Raw genomic sequence first — 16,761 nt, 5'->3', positions numbered from 1 at the left:
TTTCTGGTTAGAGGATACAGGGGGGCTGCCAAGGAGGCAAACCCGGGAATCCACAGGTGACAAAACCCGGCTGTCCCTAGGAATTCCCTTACCTTCTTCGGTGAGGAGGGAGTCGGGATGTGCATTACAGTCTTTTTCCGGGCCTCTGTTAGCCACCTTTGGCCACCTCTCAGTACATACCCTAAGTAAGTTACTTCAGTTTTGCACAGGTGAGCCTTTTTGGCTGAGGCACGATAGTCTAAAGTCCCCAGCTCCATTAGAAACTTCTTTGTACTTTCAATGCATTCCTCTTTGGTTAGGGCAGCTAGGAGCAGATCATTTATATACTGTAACAAAGTCACCTGAGGGTTGCTGGTCCTGAACTCACTGAGGTCTCGGTGCAGGGCCTCATCAAAAAGGGTCGGTGAATGCTTGAATCCCTGAGCTAATCTACACCAGGTTAATTGTCCAGTTATCCCGGCCTCAGGGTCTCTTTATTCAAAGGCAAAGATAGCTTGGCTAGCGGGATGCAACCTCAGACAGAAAAAAGCATCTTTCAAGTCTAAGAGAGAATACCATTTTCTCTCGGGTGGTAGCATGTTGAGGAGGGTGTAAGGGTTAGGAACTGTGGGGTGTATGTCCTGCCCTCTCCGATTCACTTCTCTTAGATCCTGCACTGGCCGGTAGTCATTTGTCCCTGGCTTTTTCACAGGGAGGAGAGCAGGGGGATTGGCATGGCACTAGAACTTCTTGTTTTATTAACCTGAGGATGTGTGGTCGGATTCCCTCTTTGGCTTCTTTACTCATAGGATATTATCTAACTCTAATGGGGGAGGCGTCCACTTTTAATTCCACTACTATTGGTGGAATATTTTTAGCCATACCTAACCCCCCTGTTTCTGCCCAGGCTTCTGGGAATTCTTTTAACCAATCTACAAGGTCCGAATCTTTAACCTCTTTCTCTGGTTCATGGAGCCTATATTCTTTTTCTAGTTGAACTTCTAGGGCTAGAGTGCTAGGCTTGTTGCTATCCCAGGTAACTTCAGGCCCCCTTGGAGTGAACTGAATTTGGGATTTCAGTTTAGTTAGGAGATCTCTTCCTAAGAGTGGGGCTGGGCACTCCGGTATAACAAGTAAAGAGTGAGTCACTTGATTTTTTCCTAGATCTATAGTCTGTTCCGTGGTCCATGGGCAGAATTTTTGTCTAGTAGCCCCTAGCACCACTGACTTCTTTGTGCTAATCTTCCCCAGGGGCTGCTTCAGAACTGAATGTTGTGCCCTCGTGTCTACTAGGAAGTTAATGGGGGTTCTTCTTACAGATATAGTTACCCTAGGCTCGGGGAGGGGATCCGAGCCCCATCTTCCCTAGTCTTCATCTAGGGTGAGAATTTTTGACCGCTTATTCTTTTTCTTGGGACACTCTTTAGCCCAGTGTCTTTTGTCTTTGCAGTATGCACACTGGTCTTTGTCCAACTGCAGTTTCTTTTCATATTGCTTCGATCTCTTAGTGCCCAGGTGCCCTGTCTGTCTAGACCCTGCTTTATCTCTTTCTTTTTCACTCACTACTGCGGCCAAGATTTTTGTCAAATTCTTCTTTTGACAGCGGTCTCGCCAGTCCTCACGTTTCTCTCTTTCTTTCTTTTCTCTCTCTGCCTTCTCTTCCTCTGTCTCCCTCTTGTGGTACACTTTCTCAGGTTCTTTCACTATATCCCTCAATGTATCATCTTGTAACCCCTCTATGCGCTGTAATTTTTTCCTGATGTCTGGAGCAGACTGCCTAATGAAGGCTATAACTACTGATGCTTTCTGTCCCTCTGATGTGGGGTCAAAGGGAGTGTATCTCTTATAGGCATCTATTAGTCTTTCTAGGAACACGGAGGGGGGTTCGGTAGGTCTTTGAAGGACTTCTCTTACCTTAGCTAAATTAGTGGGGCATCGTGCAGCCCCTCTGAGACCCACTACGAGAGCCCGGCGGTAAGCGGATAGCTGCTCTCTACCTTCAGCAGTGTTATAATCCCAGTTGGGATGAATGAGAGGAAATCCCACATCCATGGCAGCAGGAGTCTGGACTGGTTGTCCTGCAGCATCTCAGATGTTTTTCCTGGCTTCCATCTGAATTCTCTCTCGCTCCTCAGTAGTGAAGAGGACCTGGAGAAGTTGCTGGCAATCATCCCACGTGGGTTGGTGAGAGAACATGAGGGACTCAGTTAGTCCAATAAGCCCTGTGGGGTTATCTGAAAAGGAAGGATGGTTAATCTTCTAATTATAGAGGTCAGCAGAGGAAAATGGCCAGTACTGGAGGGGTTGGAGTTGTCCTGGCTCTGGGGGCCCTCCGTACGCTCGTAAGGGGAGAGCCACAGTGGAATCTGGGCTCTCCAGACCCCTCCGACTGTGAGTCCCCCATGCTGGTCCCTGGGGGGCACTCGCAGGGATGGGGGGACCGGAATCAACCTGGCCCTGATATGGGGGAGGATTGTGGCGCATCTCAGGCCACTCAGGTGGATTTTCAATCTCAGGATAAATTTTGGGTGGTGCCGATGGCACAGCTTCTGGGGCCAGAGGAACTCTGGACTCAGAAGTTTGGGTTTTTAGGGCTAATGCATGTGGAGGGGTGGTATGTTTCTTCAAAATCCAAGGTTTTACCCACGGGGGTGGATTCTGCACTAAATCCTGCCACACGATGATGTATGGCTGTTGGTCAGGATGTGCGTTTGGTCTTTCCTGGAAAACAAGCTCTTTAACTGCCAAAATGATTGTTAGGTCAAATGCTCCCTCTGGTGGCCAACCGACTCCCAGAGCAGGCCACTCAGAGTTACAGAAGGTTTGTCAAGGTCCTTTTCTAACGTTAACAGAGAGATTATTAGCCCCAGTTCTTACTTCAGAAAAATGTCCTAAAGTCTGGGATAAGGGTGTCGTCATATTCTGTCTCGTATTAGTCGCCCACAGAACACAGCAAACACTCACAAGAAATACAAGACACACAAGAAGCTCTCTTCATGACAACCAATTGAAAGCTGCTTCAGACGGGAGAGCCCTCCGGGCCCCTCCTCTCGGGCGGGACACTCTAAGTCCCTCAGACGGACCAGAGACTATTAAAGCCTCTGGATCCATATTCCACCCAAAGGGATGTCTCCCTAGGGCTGTGACTTGTGGTTTTTCAAGCACGTCTGCTTCACCACAGTCACAAACTGAAAGTAAGCTGAAAATAAAACAGAGTTACAAACACACAGGTTTGGCTGTGCCGCACAGACAAAGAAATTTTAGAGGATCCTCTTACCTCCAAGTGGCTGACTGGTGGGTTGCGGGGGTGGCTGCTCGATCCCGGACAAGAGAGCCCCAAAATGAAAGACTCCAGACTAGGGCTTTTCCCAGACCGGGCGTGACCCCGAGCAACTCACACCAGATCCACTCGCTGCAATCACAAGAGGCTTTATTGATGAAGCTTCTGGACGACTTGTATCTCACGCAGGAGACAGGGAAGTCGACCCCGAGCCCAAAAAAGCAAGGGAATTTATACAAGGTCTAGGGGTTCTTTGGCGTGGAATTAGCTCATTGGCTCTTTGGAAAAGGAGAAGTTCAATTTTAGGTCAGTTACCTGCTGCTGACGTTAGTTAAAATACGGCTTTTGCCAGTAATTGTTTGTTCAGTTTGTGGTCAGCTAGTTCCTGGAACACAAACATTCACATAAGATCAACGGTATAGGTTTTTACAATACTTGAGTGTGGGGACATTGTTTAAAAAATTTTCTTTTCATAAGAACTGGAACTGGGAAATGACAACACTGGAAATATTCACACTGGGTAATATGTTCTTTTCTGGCAGTGTACAATCAGATTTGAGTCAGAAAAAGAAGTATAAGTAGAGATATCCTTAATGGACAGGAGTCATATAGTATGATAGAAATTAGAAGTTAATCCTACTTTATAATAGGATTACATTTTCTAGTTTCTTGACACTTTGAACTTTTAGAAGTAAAAATGTTTATGTAAAGTATAAGCAAAAATTTGAATTATCATATTTCCATAGAACCTTAAGAAAAGGTGTAAACACTTACTAAAATTATCATTAATATTTTGAAATTTTATTAGTGTCTTACGGAAGTGAATGTCACTCCTGCTTCCAAGCTTATTTTAATCGGGGAGCTCCACCTCACTCTTTGTCTGCATTGGGCAGCCAACCATTAACCCATTTGACACATCAGTGTCACAGTGTTCAGCCTCACAGCAACCAAAAGTGACCTTGGCTATACGACCTAGAAGAATGTCTCAACAAAAGCAATGAAAGACAGGCCCAAGAGCCATGGATTAAAAGTCCCCCACTAGGGAAGATAAAAAAAGAATTGATATCGTTAAGCGGTGGTGCTGGAGAAGAGTGTTGATTATACCATGGAATGCCAGGAGAACAAACAAGTTCGTCCTAGAGATGGTGGAGCCAGGTTGCTCCTTGGAGGTGAGGATTATGAAGCTTCTTCTGGTATACTTTGGACATGTTGCAAGGAGGGAGTGGTTTGTCCTTGGAGAGAGACATTATGTTTGGAAGAGTGGAGGGTTGGTGAAAGATAAGGAGACAATCGATAAGATGGATTGACACAGTGACTGAGGTAATGAGGGTAGGTGTGTCAAGACAGTAAATTTGGCACAGGATAGAGCAGGTTTCAGGGCTGTTGTACAGAGGGTCACTATGAGTAGCGAGTGACTTGGTGACACATAAGAACAAACAACAACATAAATCACAAAGGTGGAAATTGTTTCCTGTACAGTGGCTGGTGGATCCAAACCACATGCCTTAAGTTTGGTGGTGTAATGCCTTAAAACTAACATAGCATTTGTTATTATGAGCTGTCAATTCTAGTGACCCTATGAACAAATGTTAAATGAAAAAGAAACACATATTATTAACAGATATCACTGCTCCCCTGCCCCCCGCCCAGTTTCTGGGGCCATCCTCACCATCTCTAATATATCTGAGCCCACATCTTGTTGAGGATTTTCAACTCTTTTACTGATCCTCCATCTTTCCAAGCGTGATATTGTTTCCTAAAGACTGGCTTGTCCTAACAACATGTCCAAAGTACATGAGATGAATTTGCACCATCCTTGTGTCCAAGGAACACTCTGGTTGGACATTTTCAAAATCAGAACTGTTTGAACAACAAATAAATGAAAAGACCAAAGATTGGCTCAGACACACATTACTCCATATTGAAGGCTGTAGTCTTTGATTTCCTGCAGAAGATTAACGCATTCAAGTCATTCTCAACAGTAAGCAAGCAAGATTGTGTTATATGCAAAATGCAAGTCATGATGAGTCTTCATCCTCTCCTGATACCATATTCTTCTTGATTAAGTTCAGCTTCTGGAATGATGTGTTCAGCATATAATTTGAATAGGTCAAGGAAGGTCAAGCCCTGACACACATGGTTATTTTTATTGTTTAATTATGCAGTGGTCCTTTGCTTGGTTTAGATAACAGTCTTTTGATCTAGATACAATTTCATATAAAAACAGTTAATTGTTCTGGTATTCTCATTCTTCTTAATGTTAGCCATAACTTCTCGTTATCCACATAGCAAATGGCTTTGCATAGTGAATAAATGACTAATATACATCTTTCTGGTATTTTCTGCTTTCCACCAAGATCAATCTGGCATTAGCAATGACATGCCTGGTGCCAAGGTCTCTTTTAAATTTAGCTTGAATTTATGACAATTCTGTTGATTCATACAATTTTTGGATGTTCCTCAGCAACATTTCACTTGCATTTAATATTAAAGATATTGTTTGATAATTTCCACATTCTTCCACTGCATCACCGTTTTGATATGGATTTTTCCCAGTCAGTTGGCTACATACCGGTTTTGCAGTCTTCTTCCAATTGTCTAAGAAGCAAGCCCCGGCTAGCATCTGATTATTGAAATATGTCAATTGGGTTTTTTATCAATTTGCTCATGCCTTCAATGAAGCTTCAACTTCTTCCCTTTCTACTATTGGTTCTTGATCATTAGCTACATCCAGATATGTTTCTGTGTCAGTCAATTGTTCTTGTTACAGTAACTGTGCATATTCCTTCCATCTTCTTTTGATGCTTCCTGGAGCTACAAGATTTTGCCAACAGTATCCTTCAGTGTTGCAACTCAAGGCTTATCTTTGTTCTTTAGTTATCTGAGTTTAAGGAATGCCAAGTGAGTCCTTTCCCTTTTATTTTCTCACTCCAGCTCTTTGTTCATTTCATTATAATGTTTTTCTTCATCTTCTGATGCTATTTAAAAATTTTTATTCAATTCCTTTATTTCTTTTTTATTCTGTTTTGCATTCTTGACATTCTAGTGCAATTTTCAGAGTCTCTCCTGACATATTTTTGTCTATTTCTCTTCTGTTTTTATAATGAACCTTTCCCTTTTCAAAAATGAGATCTGACCTACAACCAGGAGAGGAAAAACAGATAAATGGGACCTTCTAAGAACCAAATCACTATGCACATACCAAAACTTCTCCAACAGGGTAAAAAGGGAAGCCACAGACTGGGAAAAAAAATACATGTTAGATAAGGGACTTATTTCTAGAATTTATCAAATACTTGAGCACCACAATAAGATAACGGTAAACAGCCCAATTGAAAAATGGGCACAGGACATGAACAGACACATCACCAAAGAAGACATTCAGGTGGTGAACAAACACATGAAGAAATCTTCAAAATCTATAGCTCTAAGAGAGATGCAAAGAAAAACAACTATGAGATATCATCCCACCACAAAAAGAATAGCAAAATAGAACAACAACTGCTGGTGAGGTTTCAGAGAAACTGAAACCCTTATTAACTTAACCACTGTCAGTGGTAGTATGGAATGGTGCAACAACTCTGGAAGGTAGTACGGAGCTTTGTCAAAAAGTTGGAAATAGCAATACCATTTGATCTAGCAATTCCACTACTGGAAATATACCCTAAAGAAACCATCATTTTCATCAGCAGATGTAAGCACACCCATGTTTATTATGGTTTTATTCACAAAAGCAAAGAGTTGGAAATAACCCAAGTGTCCATCAACAAACAAATGGATAGAGAAGCTGTGTATATTCACAAAATGGAATACTATGCTGCATCTAAAACCAACGAACTAATTTATTATTATACAAAATGGGTGACCCTGGAGGACATTATGCTGAGTGAAATATCTCAGTCACAGAGGGACAAATGCTGCATAATGCCACTGTTGTAAAATGGGACTTACATTGGAGTTAGAGTGAGACTCAGAAAGATGGGATAAATTATGTATACCGCATTGAAACAGATGAGGGAGAGAACTGTTTCAAAGAGATATGTGATTAGGTATTGTCATGACAGAAGTCCAAAATGAAGACTGCATAGTGCAGCGGACTGAGGGGGAAGGATTGCATAACAATGAAAGAATTTTTCTTTTACTTTTCAAAAAGAAGAGCAAACTGGAGGGGATAGGTGTCAGGGACAAAAGAACAACAATGAATGAATGGAAATCCAAAGTCTCTCTAAACTTTCATTAAAATTATTTAAAAAAATTAGCTCTGTTAATTATATGTGTTTCCTTTTCACTCACCCATTTGAAAAGATTCATGATCAAATAGTGTTAGCTGGCTTGTATTGTACTGTGCTGTGAATGAGGGAGCTCTGGTGGCTTAGTGGTAAGAAGCTGTGCTGCAATACCGAAGGCATGTGGTTTGAATCCCACCAGCTGCTCTGCAAAAGAAGGATGGGAAGTCTCCTCCCATACAGTGAACTGCTTCTGAAATTTGCTGGAGGCTCAGCTATGGGTCAGTTCTGACTCAACAAACAGTACAACAATTAACAACATATAGTGAAATACAGAATAGTTCATTATTAAGAAAATCTAGCCTTGACTACTTTATGCAGAGAAAATTTGTTCTTTATTTATTTTAACATTTGAACAATAAAGAGAAATAATGCAACTGATACAATTACATTTATGCTATATATCTGGTTACCTAGTTGATGGAAATGGTACTGCCTATGATGGGAATGGTACTGCCTATCTTAAGATGGATAGGTGAATCCATCAGGTGCTTTTTGGAAGACAGATGGTCAATATCTCTTATAATTTACAGCATCTGAAAACCCTCTGGAGGGTTGACAACGAGTCTGAAAACCACATGGAAGGTCAGCAGTTAGTGAGCTTTCTGAATAACAATATTAAAATGCTAGAATGAGATGCATAACACACATAATTTTTATCCTCTTCACTAGACACACTAGGATAGCACCAGTTGATGCAAATGATGTATTCTTTACATCATCTTTATTCTTTTTTATAATTGGTCATTGATGTTTTGTTTATATCCTACTTTTTCTTAAACATTCAATCTTACCCTAACACCATAGTCCTCAGAAAAAAATTCTCCATATATTTTGCTTTAGAAACAAAGCAGTGACACCCAGATTCATTCAAATGGACATTTGTGATTTGCATTCTTTTAGATTTGCATCTTAGCAGGCAAAAATAGAACTGCCCCATGAAGTTTCCGAGAGTATAAATCTTTACAGAAGACAACTGCCAATCACTTCTTTCTCCCAGGGTACAGTTGTTGCTGTTGTTGATTTCCAGCTCTTAGTGACTCTATGAAAAAAAAAAGACCCAATGCCTTTCCATAACTATTGTTGTTTCTTCAAGTTCATAGAGTTTCCAGAGGCATGTGGTTTAGGAAGTGGATACCAGTCCTGCTCCCCACTGGAAGTTCCACCAAACACTGTCCACAATGGGAAACCATTCTAGTATTTGATATCCCCAAGGCACAAAATTCAGCATCATAGCAAACCCAAGTTACCTCATATACCACATTGGCAAAGAGTGATGTGCAAAGTGGAAGAATGTTCCTCCAGGTATAATAGTACCGGTCTCGTTTAGCAGTGGTTAAGTGTTGTTGAATCAAATATGACTCAGAATAAGCTTTGCACAGAAGACCTGAACTCTGTTCTATGATTAACATCATTTCTGTACATTTATAAGACAGTTTGTAGAGTTTCCAGAGACATCTAGTTTAGGAAGTGGATGCCACTCCTGCTTCCCAACATGAATCATTCTGGAAGCTCTTCCAACCATTGTACATAGTGGGTAACCATTATGGTATTTGACACGACCATGGGATAGTGTTCAGCATCACAGCAACTCCAAGTTTTTTAGTATAACAAATAGACAAATGATTGCTGTGTCTTTTAAAAAAATATTCTTCTAAAATTAATAAATTAATAAAATTAATCAATAAAAGGACGGTAACACAACTAAAGGGACCCCAGAAACTTCACTTGCCTGACCACCATCAAGACAACCACCAACCATCCAGATGACTTCCAGAGTGGAGGAACACTCCAAGGCCCCAGGCCCCAGGTCAGCCCACAGACCCATCACCTCATCAATGATTTTAAAGCCACAGCCTCAAGCAGGGTTCCACCCTTACCCTTAGTCTAAGGCTCAAGGACCACCCACTTTTGAGGAGGAGGGAGAACAGTAACATACAATAAAAAGGACCCCAGAAACTTTCCTTGTCTCTATGCCATCAAGATGAAACCACCATCAAGACAACCTCCGGCCAGCCAGCCAGCCGATTTCCAGATTGGAGGGAGGGACACTCCAAGTGATACGATAGTATTAATAAGGTTGGAATTCTATCTATATTGGTATTGGTTATAAACCTATAGTTAAATAATTACAAAACTCCATGACACAGCTACTACGGTTTCATTGTTGTTTTTATTTAAATAAGATTTTTATTTTACACTTGCTAACTTGCAAAGTTCATATACATAGTTTTTCACACCAGATTTTTCCAAATTCCTTTACCCACCCCTACTCTACCCTTTAAACCTTGTGATTAATACCCCCCACCAATCCTCACCCATATGCTTCCACCTTACCCCACTTGTGTCATCATACATTTTCTACAATAATGGTTTTGTACAGTGTGTGTCCCTATGGGACTGAGTTAGTTCACTCATCATAATGTTCTCCAGTCCCTCACAAGTTGGGTAGTCATTTACAAAATTATTGTTCCTGCAAGCTGTGTAATATTCTATCATATGAAAGTACTCTAATTCATCAATCCATTCACCTTTTGATGCTTCTGCATTAGTCACGATTTTGTCTGCAAAATCCTTCAGTTTCAAGTTTTGCAAGTCAAGATTTGACTTGTTCAGTTTTTCAGCTTGAGAAATGCTTCCCTTTGGATTTCTAATTCCAGCTCTTCACTCATTTCCTCACAGTACTTTACTTTGTCTTCTGGAGCTGCCCTTTGGAATCTTATATTCTGTTCTTTTATATCAGTAACAGTTTCCCCCTTTGCTTTGGCAACTTTTCTTTCTGGTGCAATTTTTCCAGTATTTGTTGGCATTCATTTTAGTCTTTTCTTTCTCCCCATTATTGTAATGAAGTTTTGTTTTATTCATTTATGCTTAGTTTTTATGTCATCGCAAAATTTATTTGATCTTCATTCATTAGAGTTCAATGCATCAAATCTATTCTTAATGATTTTTCATTCATATGACATATACTCATGGTCATATTTTGGTTCTATGGGTTTGTTTTCATTTTTGTCAACATCACTTTGAACCTCCACATAAGTAATTGATGATCTGTTCCACAGTCAGCAGCTGGCCTCATTTTGACTGATGATATTGATCACCATTAACCTTTTTACAGATGTAGCAAAAATAATTCTTGGGTAGATATTCAGGTGTTGTCTATGTGGAGAGTTGTCTTTTACGGTTTATATTTAAAAATGTATTTGCAATGAATATATTATTGATTGTATAAAGTTCTGCCATGATCTCTAGTCTTATTTCTGTCAACATGTCTCAACAACAAAAATTAATAACATTTACTATTTTCAGGAAGGAGCATATGGTCAAGAATAGATGGTAATGAAGAAATAAATTCAAGCTGTGCTGAATGCATTGATAAAATGTAAAGTGATAAGAACTGATGGAATGCCAATTGACATTTTTCAACAAGAAGCTGGGGACACCCTTACTTGCATATGTTAAGAAATTTGGACAACAACCAAGTGACTTGAAGAAAACGGTATTTGTTTTCATTCTAAAAGAAAATTGATGCAATAGAGTACAGAAATTATCCAGTAATATCATTAATATAGTCTTCAATTAAATCTTTCTGAAGATTATTACAAAATGACTAGAACAATATATCAGCAGACAACTACCAAAATAATCAAGGTGGATTCAGACATCATATGAATCCATGATGAAAATAAAATTCTGCCATGATCTCTAGCCTTATTTTTGTCAACATGTCTCAACAACAACAAAAATTAATAACATTTACTATTTTCAGGAAGGAGCATATGGTTAAGAAAAGATGGTAATGAAGAAATAAATTCAAGCTGTGCTGAATGCATTGATAAAATGTAAAGTGTAAAATTCCAGAAGACAATTTACTTGTGTTTTCTTGACTATGCAAAGACATTTAATTGTTTTCATCAAACCAAATTATGGCTGACAGTGAGAAAAATAAGCATCTTAGAACTCTTAATTATTCTCATAGTTCAAGAAGTTGTTTTCTGAACAGTACAAGAATGCACTCTATGTTTTAAAATTTAAAAAAAAAAATGTTTGTCCAAGGTGTGTTCTTTCTCCAGACTTATTCAGCCTTTATGCTGAGCAAATTACTAAAGAAATCAGACTATATGAAGAATAATGTGGCATCAGAATTGGAGAAAAACTCGGTATAACCTATATTTTACAGATTACACAACCTTGTTTCCTGAGAGTGAGGAGGAATTGAAATATTTGGCTACAGAACATCTATAATTGCACCCTTCTATATAGATTACATCTCAATGTCAAGGAAACAAAAACCATTGAGTCAATATGCAACTTCATGAAAGGTGAAAAAGATCCAAGTTCTCAGTGATTTTATTTCACTTGGAATCGAAATCAGTGCCTATGGTAACAAAAGTTAAGAAAGGTAAGAAGACATTATTGCTTTAGGAAAATCTGTCAAGGATTTCACCAAGGTGCTACAGAGCCAACTATATCAGTTTAAAGACCAAGATACACCTGGTCTAAGTCGTGATCTTTTGTAATTACTTTCTGCATATCTATTGGACAGTAAATAAGCATCACAGAAGGAAAAATGATGCCTTTGAATTGTTGAATTGGATAAGACTACTGAATAACTCATGAATTGTCAAAAGCACTTCAAAAAGCCACGGTACTTTTTAGAGATAAGGATGGTGAAACTTAATATCATAGGGAAGATCAGTCTATGGACATAGACATCATGACTGGAAGACAAGAAGGTCAGAAGAGGATCCTATATAAGATGGATTAACACAGTGACTGTAACTATCAATCGAAGCATATCAGAAATGGAAAGATAGTTCAGGATAGGCCACGGTTTAGATCTGTTACTTTCAGTGTATTACGGGTCAGAGTAAACTTGATGACATCTAAGAACAACAACAGTAAATATGATAGAGATTGATTGATTGATTGATTGATTGATTGATTGATTGATTTAGAATACCAGAACTCTTTATTGAGCTCATGCAAAATCTATGTACAGGAGTAGTTGTTCAAACAGAACAACAGAATACTGTATGGTTTACAGTCAAGAAAGGTATGTGTTAGGGTTGTACCCTTTATCCATACCTGTTTAACCTGTTTATAGGGTTTTCAGAGGCCTACTATCTAAGAAGTGGATGGCCAATCCTTCTTACTAAGTGTCTTGATCTGGAAGTTCTACTAAAGCTTTTCGACTGTGGGAGACCCCTCTGGCATTTGACATACACTGGTGGCACAGCCTTTAACAGTACACCACCTACAAGTTACCTCAGTGTAGCAAGTTGACAGATAAGTGCTAAAATAATTAGAACAGTAAGAAATAAGCAAGAATACAGATAGCCAGGCTACATAATAATTAGCAATATGAAGATTATTTCCCCAATACAACAAACTGGGAGATAAGTATCATGGAAGCTCTAAGTCAGAATCCCAGGTGCCAGCTCTAGGGAAGGTTTTCCCTGTGGTAGTTCTGGAGGAAGGTCGTGGTCTCTGGGTTTCTGCTCCTGGCAGCTTTCTTTTGGGTTAGTGTGTCTGCTTTTCCATCTGAGTTACATAATTGGCACAGCAGTATAATGTCCCAGGTGAGGGCCGTGTCTATGGCTGGATCTGGTATACTGGTGCTCTTCATTTGGCCAGAAGGTCTGCAGCCTTTTCCCATTATAATTCATCTGGTTCCTCTAGCTGACTCACTTCTTGGAGTTCACTACCTCCTCCAAGAAAGAAGATACATACACCTCCGCTTCTGTACTCCATTCTGCCAAGGCTTCCATGCTGGAGATCTGGTCTCGAGACTGTCGTCCTAATGCACCCCATGCACATCCACCACTTGTCTATCACTGGAAATTCGATGTTGTGGTGAGTTGAAAAAGCTTCAGCATAGCTTCCAGGCTAGTCTCTCTCACTCTCACAGAAAACTTCTGGAGTCTCCCAGGAAACAGGAAGAAAATTATTATACTTGTACCAACAGGATAGCATTTCAGGTAGGAACCAAAAGGTGGTGTCGAGATTTTTATGACTTTGTCATAATTCATGCAGGAAATCAGAAACATTGTCTCCATATCAAGTAATTAAAAAGCATTTAAATTTTGTGCATATATATTAAATTATTAGGATCAGAGAATAATGCTTTCACTCTAAGTGCCTGAAAATTTCTGATATTCTTTCAGTTCATTTGAGTCTATAATATCATATAAATTATAGGAAAACAGCTTTTAGAAAGTTGCTTGGGTTGGGTGAACAAACACGACAACACATCTAAGAAATGTTTCCTGCATTAATTAATTTTCACCTAACTATAAAAAAAATGTAAATATATGCTGATTTAGTCTGAAAATGAAAATGCATTGCATTATGGAATGTTAACTTACTCTAGATCACTGAATTATTTAAAGAAATGAGTGAAGTGTCAAAATAACCTACTAAAAAAATGCCGGATGGAACTGACTCATTATTTTACATTTAATGCCTCTCAATAATAAGAAAGACCATTTGTTGTTATTATTATGTGCCATCAAGTTGCCTGTGACTCACAGGGCATAAACCCTAATCTATCCTGTGCAATCTTATTGTCTCTGACACACCTACCTCTGCTACTCCAGTCACTGAATCAATCAATCTTATCGAGACTCTTCCTCTCTTATGCTGTCCCTCCACCCTCCCAAGCATGACATCTTTCTCCAAGGACAGATTCTACCTCACAACTTGTCCAAAGTATGTCAGATGAAGCTTTAGAATCCTTGCTTCCAAGGAGCAGCCTGGTCTCAATCTGTCTAGGACAAACTTATTTGTTCTCCTAGCAGTCTGCATGTTCAAAACTCTTGTCCAGCACGACAGCTCAAAAGCATCAATTCTTCTTCTGTCATCTCTAGACATTGTTCAGCTTCCTGATGCAAAACAAGGAATTGCAAAGATCATGGCCTAGATCAAGCACACCTTAGTCTCCAGACTAATATCTTTACTCTTCAGTACTTTGGAGAGGTCTTTGACATCAGACTTTCCCAAAGCAATTCGTCTTTTAATTTCTTGGTTGCTGGTATCAACATTATTGATTGTAGTGAAGCTGTTAACAATCTCCATCTCTTCGCTATCTATCATGATGCTGCCAATCTGCCTAGTGATGAGTATCTTTGTTTTCTTGATGTTGAATTTCAGTCTATATTTAAGGCTGAAGTCCTTGATCTTCTGTAGCAAACACTTGAGGTCCTCCTCAATTTCAGCAAACAAGGTTGTGTCATCTGTATAACACAGAATGTTGATGAGTTTTCCTCCAATTCTAATGCCATATTTCTCCTCATACAGCCCAGCCTTCCGGGTAATCTGTTCTGCATGTAGATTGAAAAGATATGTAGATGGGACACTTCCCTGGCATACACCCTTCCCAATTTTGGTATATAATAAATCATGCTCTTTAAAAAGAAAACTTATTAAATATTATAAAGAAACATATCTCAGTGTTTATTGTATTCAAACAGATTTCCTGGTTTAAATAAAAAGAACATTTCATTCAAGTGCATAATTATAACAGTCAGAGAGGTTCATGTTCTTATTTAGATGTGTTGATGGAAATTATGCATTAAAATGCCTCATTCGTTAACATTAAATGTTAATTTATCCAGAAGATTAAAAAAATGCTTGTAAGAGATAAACTGAACAGTATGGCAGTTTAAAAAACGTCTCAGTTCATTTCCCTAGCCTGTTTTACTTCAATGAATGCAAGAATAAAAGATAAAGCAATAAAAATAGTCTTGATGGAGAAAAATATACATCAAATATTAATTCTTCATGGTTTTACAGGTAAGTGAAAATATATTTTTAACAGTTAAATAAAGTATTTCCAGCAAACCTCCTCTAGCTTAAAAATGAATTTTTTCAGACTTTATGAATGCATCTTTTTATCTCAGTAACAGAAACAATTCTGAAGAGTATAGTATGGTCCTCTTGACTAGAAACACAAGATCAAGTTTCTAGCCTCATTCTACCTAGTAAAATGCAAGATTTCAGGTGAGAGATAATTTGCAAGAGCTTGAATATTCTGAACATTTTGTATCAAGGACAAATTTTACTCAGTTGTCCTTGTATTTTTACAATAAAATCGTCCACAGTATTTGTCCTTATTAATTATTTCACTCAGCAAATTGCTTTCAAGTCTATGTTATATGGTATTTTATAAAATTATTGTTCCATGATGCTGCATATTGTGAATATCGCATACTTTCCCCAATCTACTTGTTTAAATTTTTATTAAAAAAATCCATTTGTTTATTGATGGGCATTTGGGCTGTTTCTATTGTCTTGGCATCGTGAATAATGCTGCAATGAGCATAAGTGTACAAATCTCCATTTGTTTCTCAGTTTTGATTTCCTCAGGGTATATTCCTAGTAGTAAAATAGCTGGGTTTATGAGATTTTTATGTTCAAATTTCTGAAAAGAAGAAATGTGTTCCAGAGTGGTCATAACATTTTACAAAACCACCAGCAAGCAGTGTTTGAGAGCTCCAATCTCTACGTATTCTCTCCAACATTTATTGCTTTTTGTCTTGTTAAACATTGCCACTGCTACTGGGGTAAAATGGCATCTCATTTTTAATCGTATTTATATTTCCCCCTTATTTCTAATCTTGGTTATTGCTTTCCTTCCACTACTACATTTACGTGTGTTTTATTCAAGTACACTGTGTTTTAATAATATACTTTGTGTTTAATTCAGTCTTTTATTTACTTTGTGCTTGATTTGTATCTCTCTGCCATTGTTTCTGAGCATTTTCTCATGTATTTACTGACCATCTGAACATCTTCACTGTGAATAGCATTTTCATGTGTTTTGCCGATTTTGTGACTGAGTTATTGTTGCTTTTTCTTGTAGAGGCACTATAATGTTCTGCAAACATTTATTGCATTTGTTGCAAGACCCTTTTCTGATATATCATTGCCAATCCTATATCCGCTACCTGCTTCAGTCTATAGGCTTTATTTTCACACTGTTGGAAAAAGTTTTTGATGCACATAGGAGTTTTGATTTTAGAAAATCCATTAATCAAGTTTATCCTCTCTGGCTATACATTTCTGGATATATTTGCAAGCTATATTAACCTAAACAGTGTGATATTGGTACAATGACAGACAATAGGTCAATGAAATAGAATCACGAACACAGAAATCAACCCAACTGTTGTTGTTGTTGTTGTTATGGTGCCGTCGAGTCGCCTGCAACTTATA

The 16,761-nt window shown here is 38.8% G+C and overlaps 1 pseudogene; it reads right to left on the bottom strand.

The window, feature by feature from the left end:
• Window positions 1-11: 11 nt before the first annotated feature.
• Window positions 12-16,761, bottom strand: part of LOC102851327 — a 55,819-nt pseudogene continuing 39,069 nt past the window's right edge.

This window comes from Elephantulus edwardii, unplaced genomic scaffold (assembly GCF_000299155.1).
Source record: "Elephantulus edwardii isolate Elephantulus edwardi_28Jun2011 unplaced genomic scaffold, EleEdw1.0 scaffold00158, whole genome shotgun sequence".
Lineage (NCBI taxonomy): Eukaryota > Metazoa > Chordata > Mammalia > Macroscelidea > Macroscelididae > Elephantulus > Elephantulus edwardii.
Note: the sequence above shows the minus strand (reverse complement) of the source record. Positions and strands in the feature narration are given on the sequence as shown.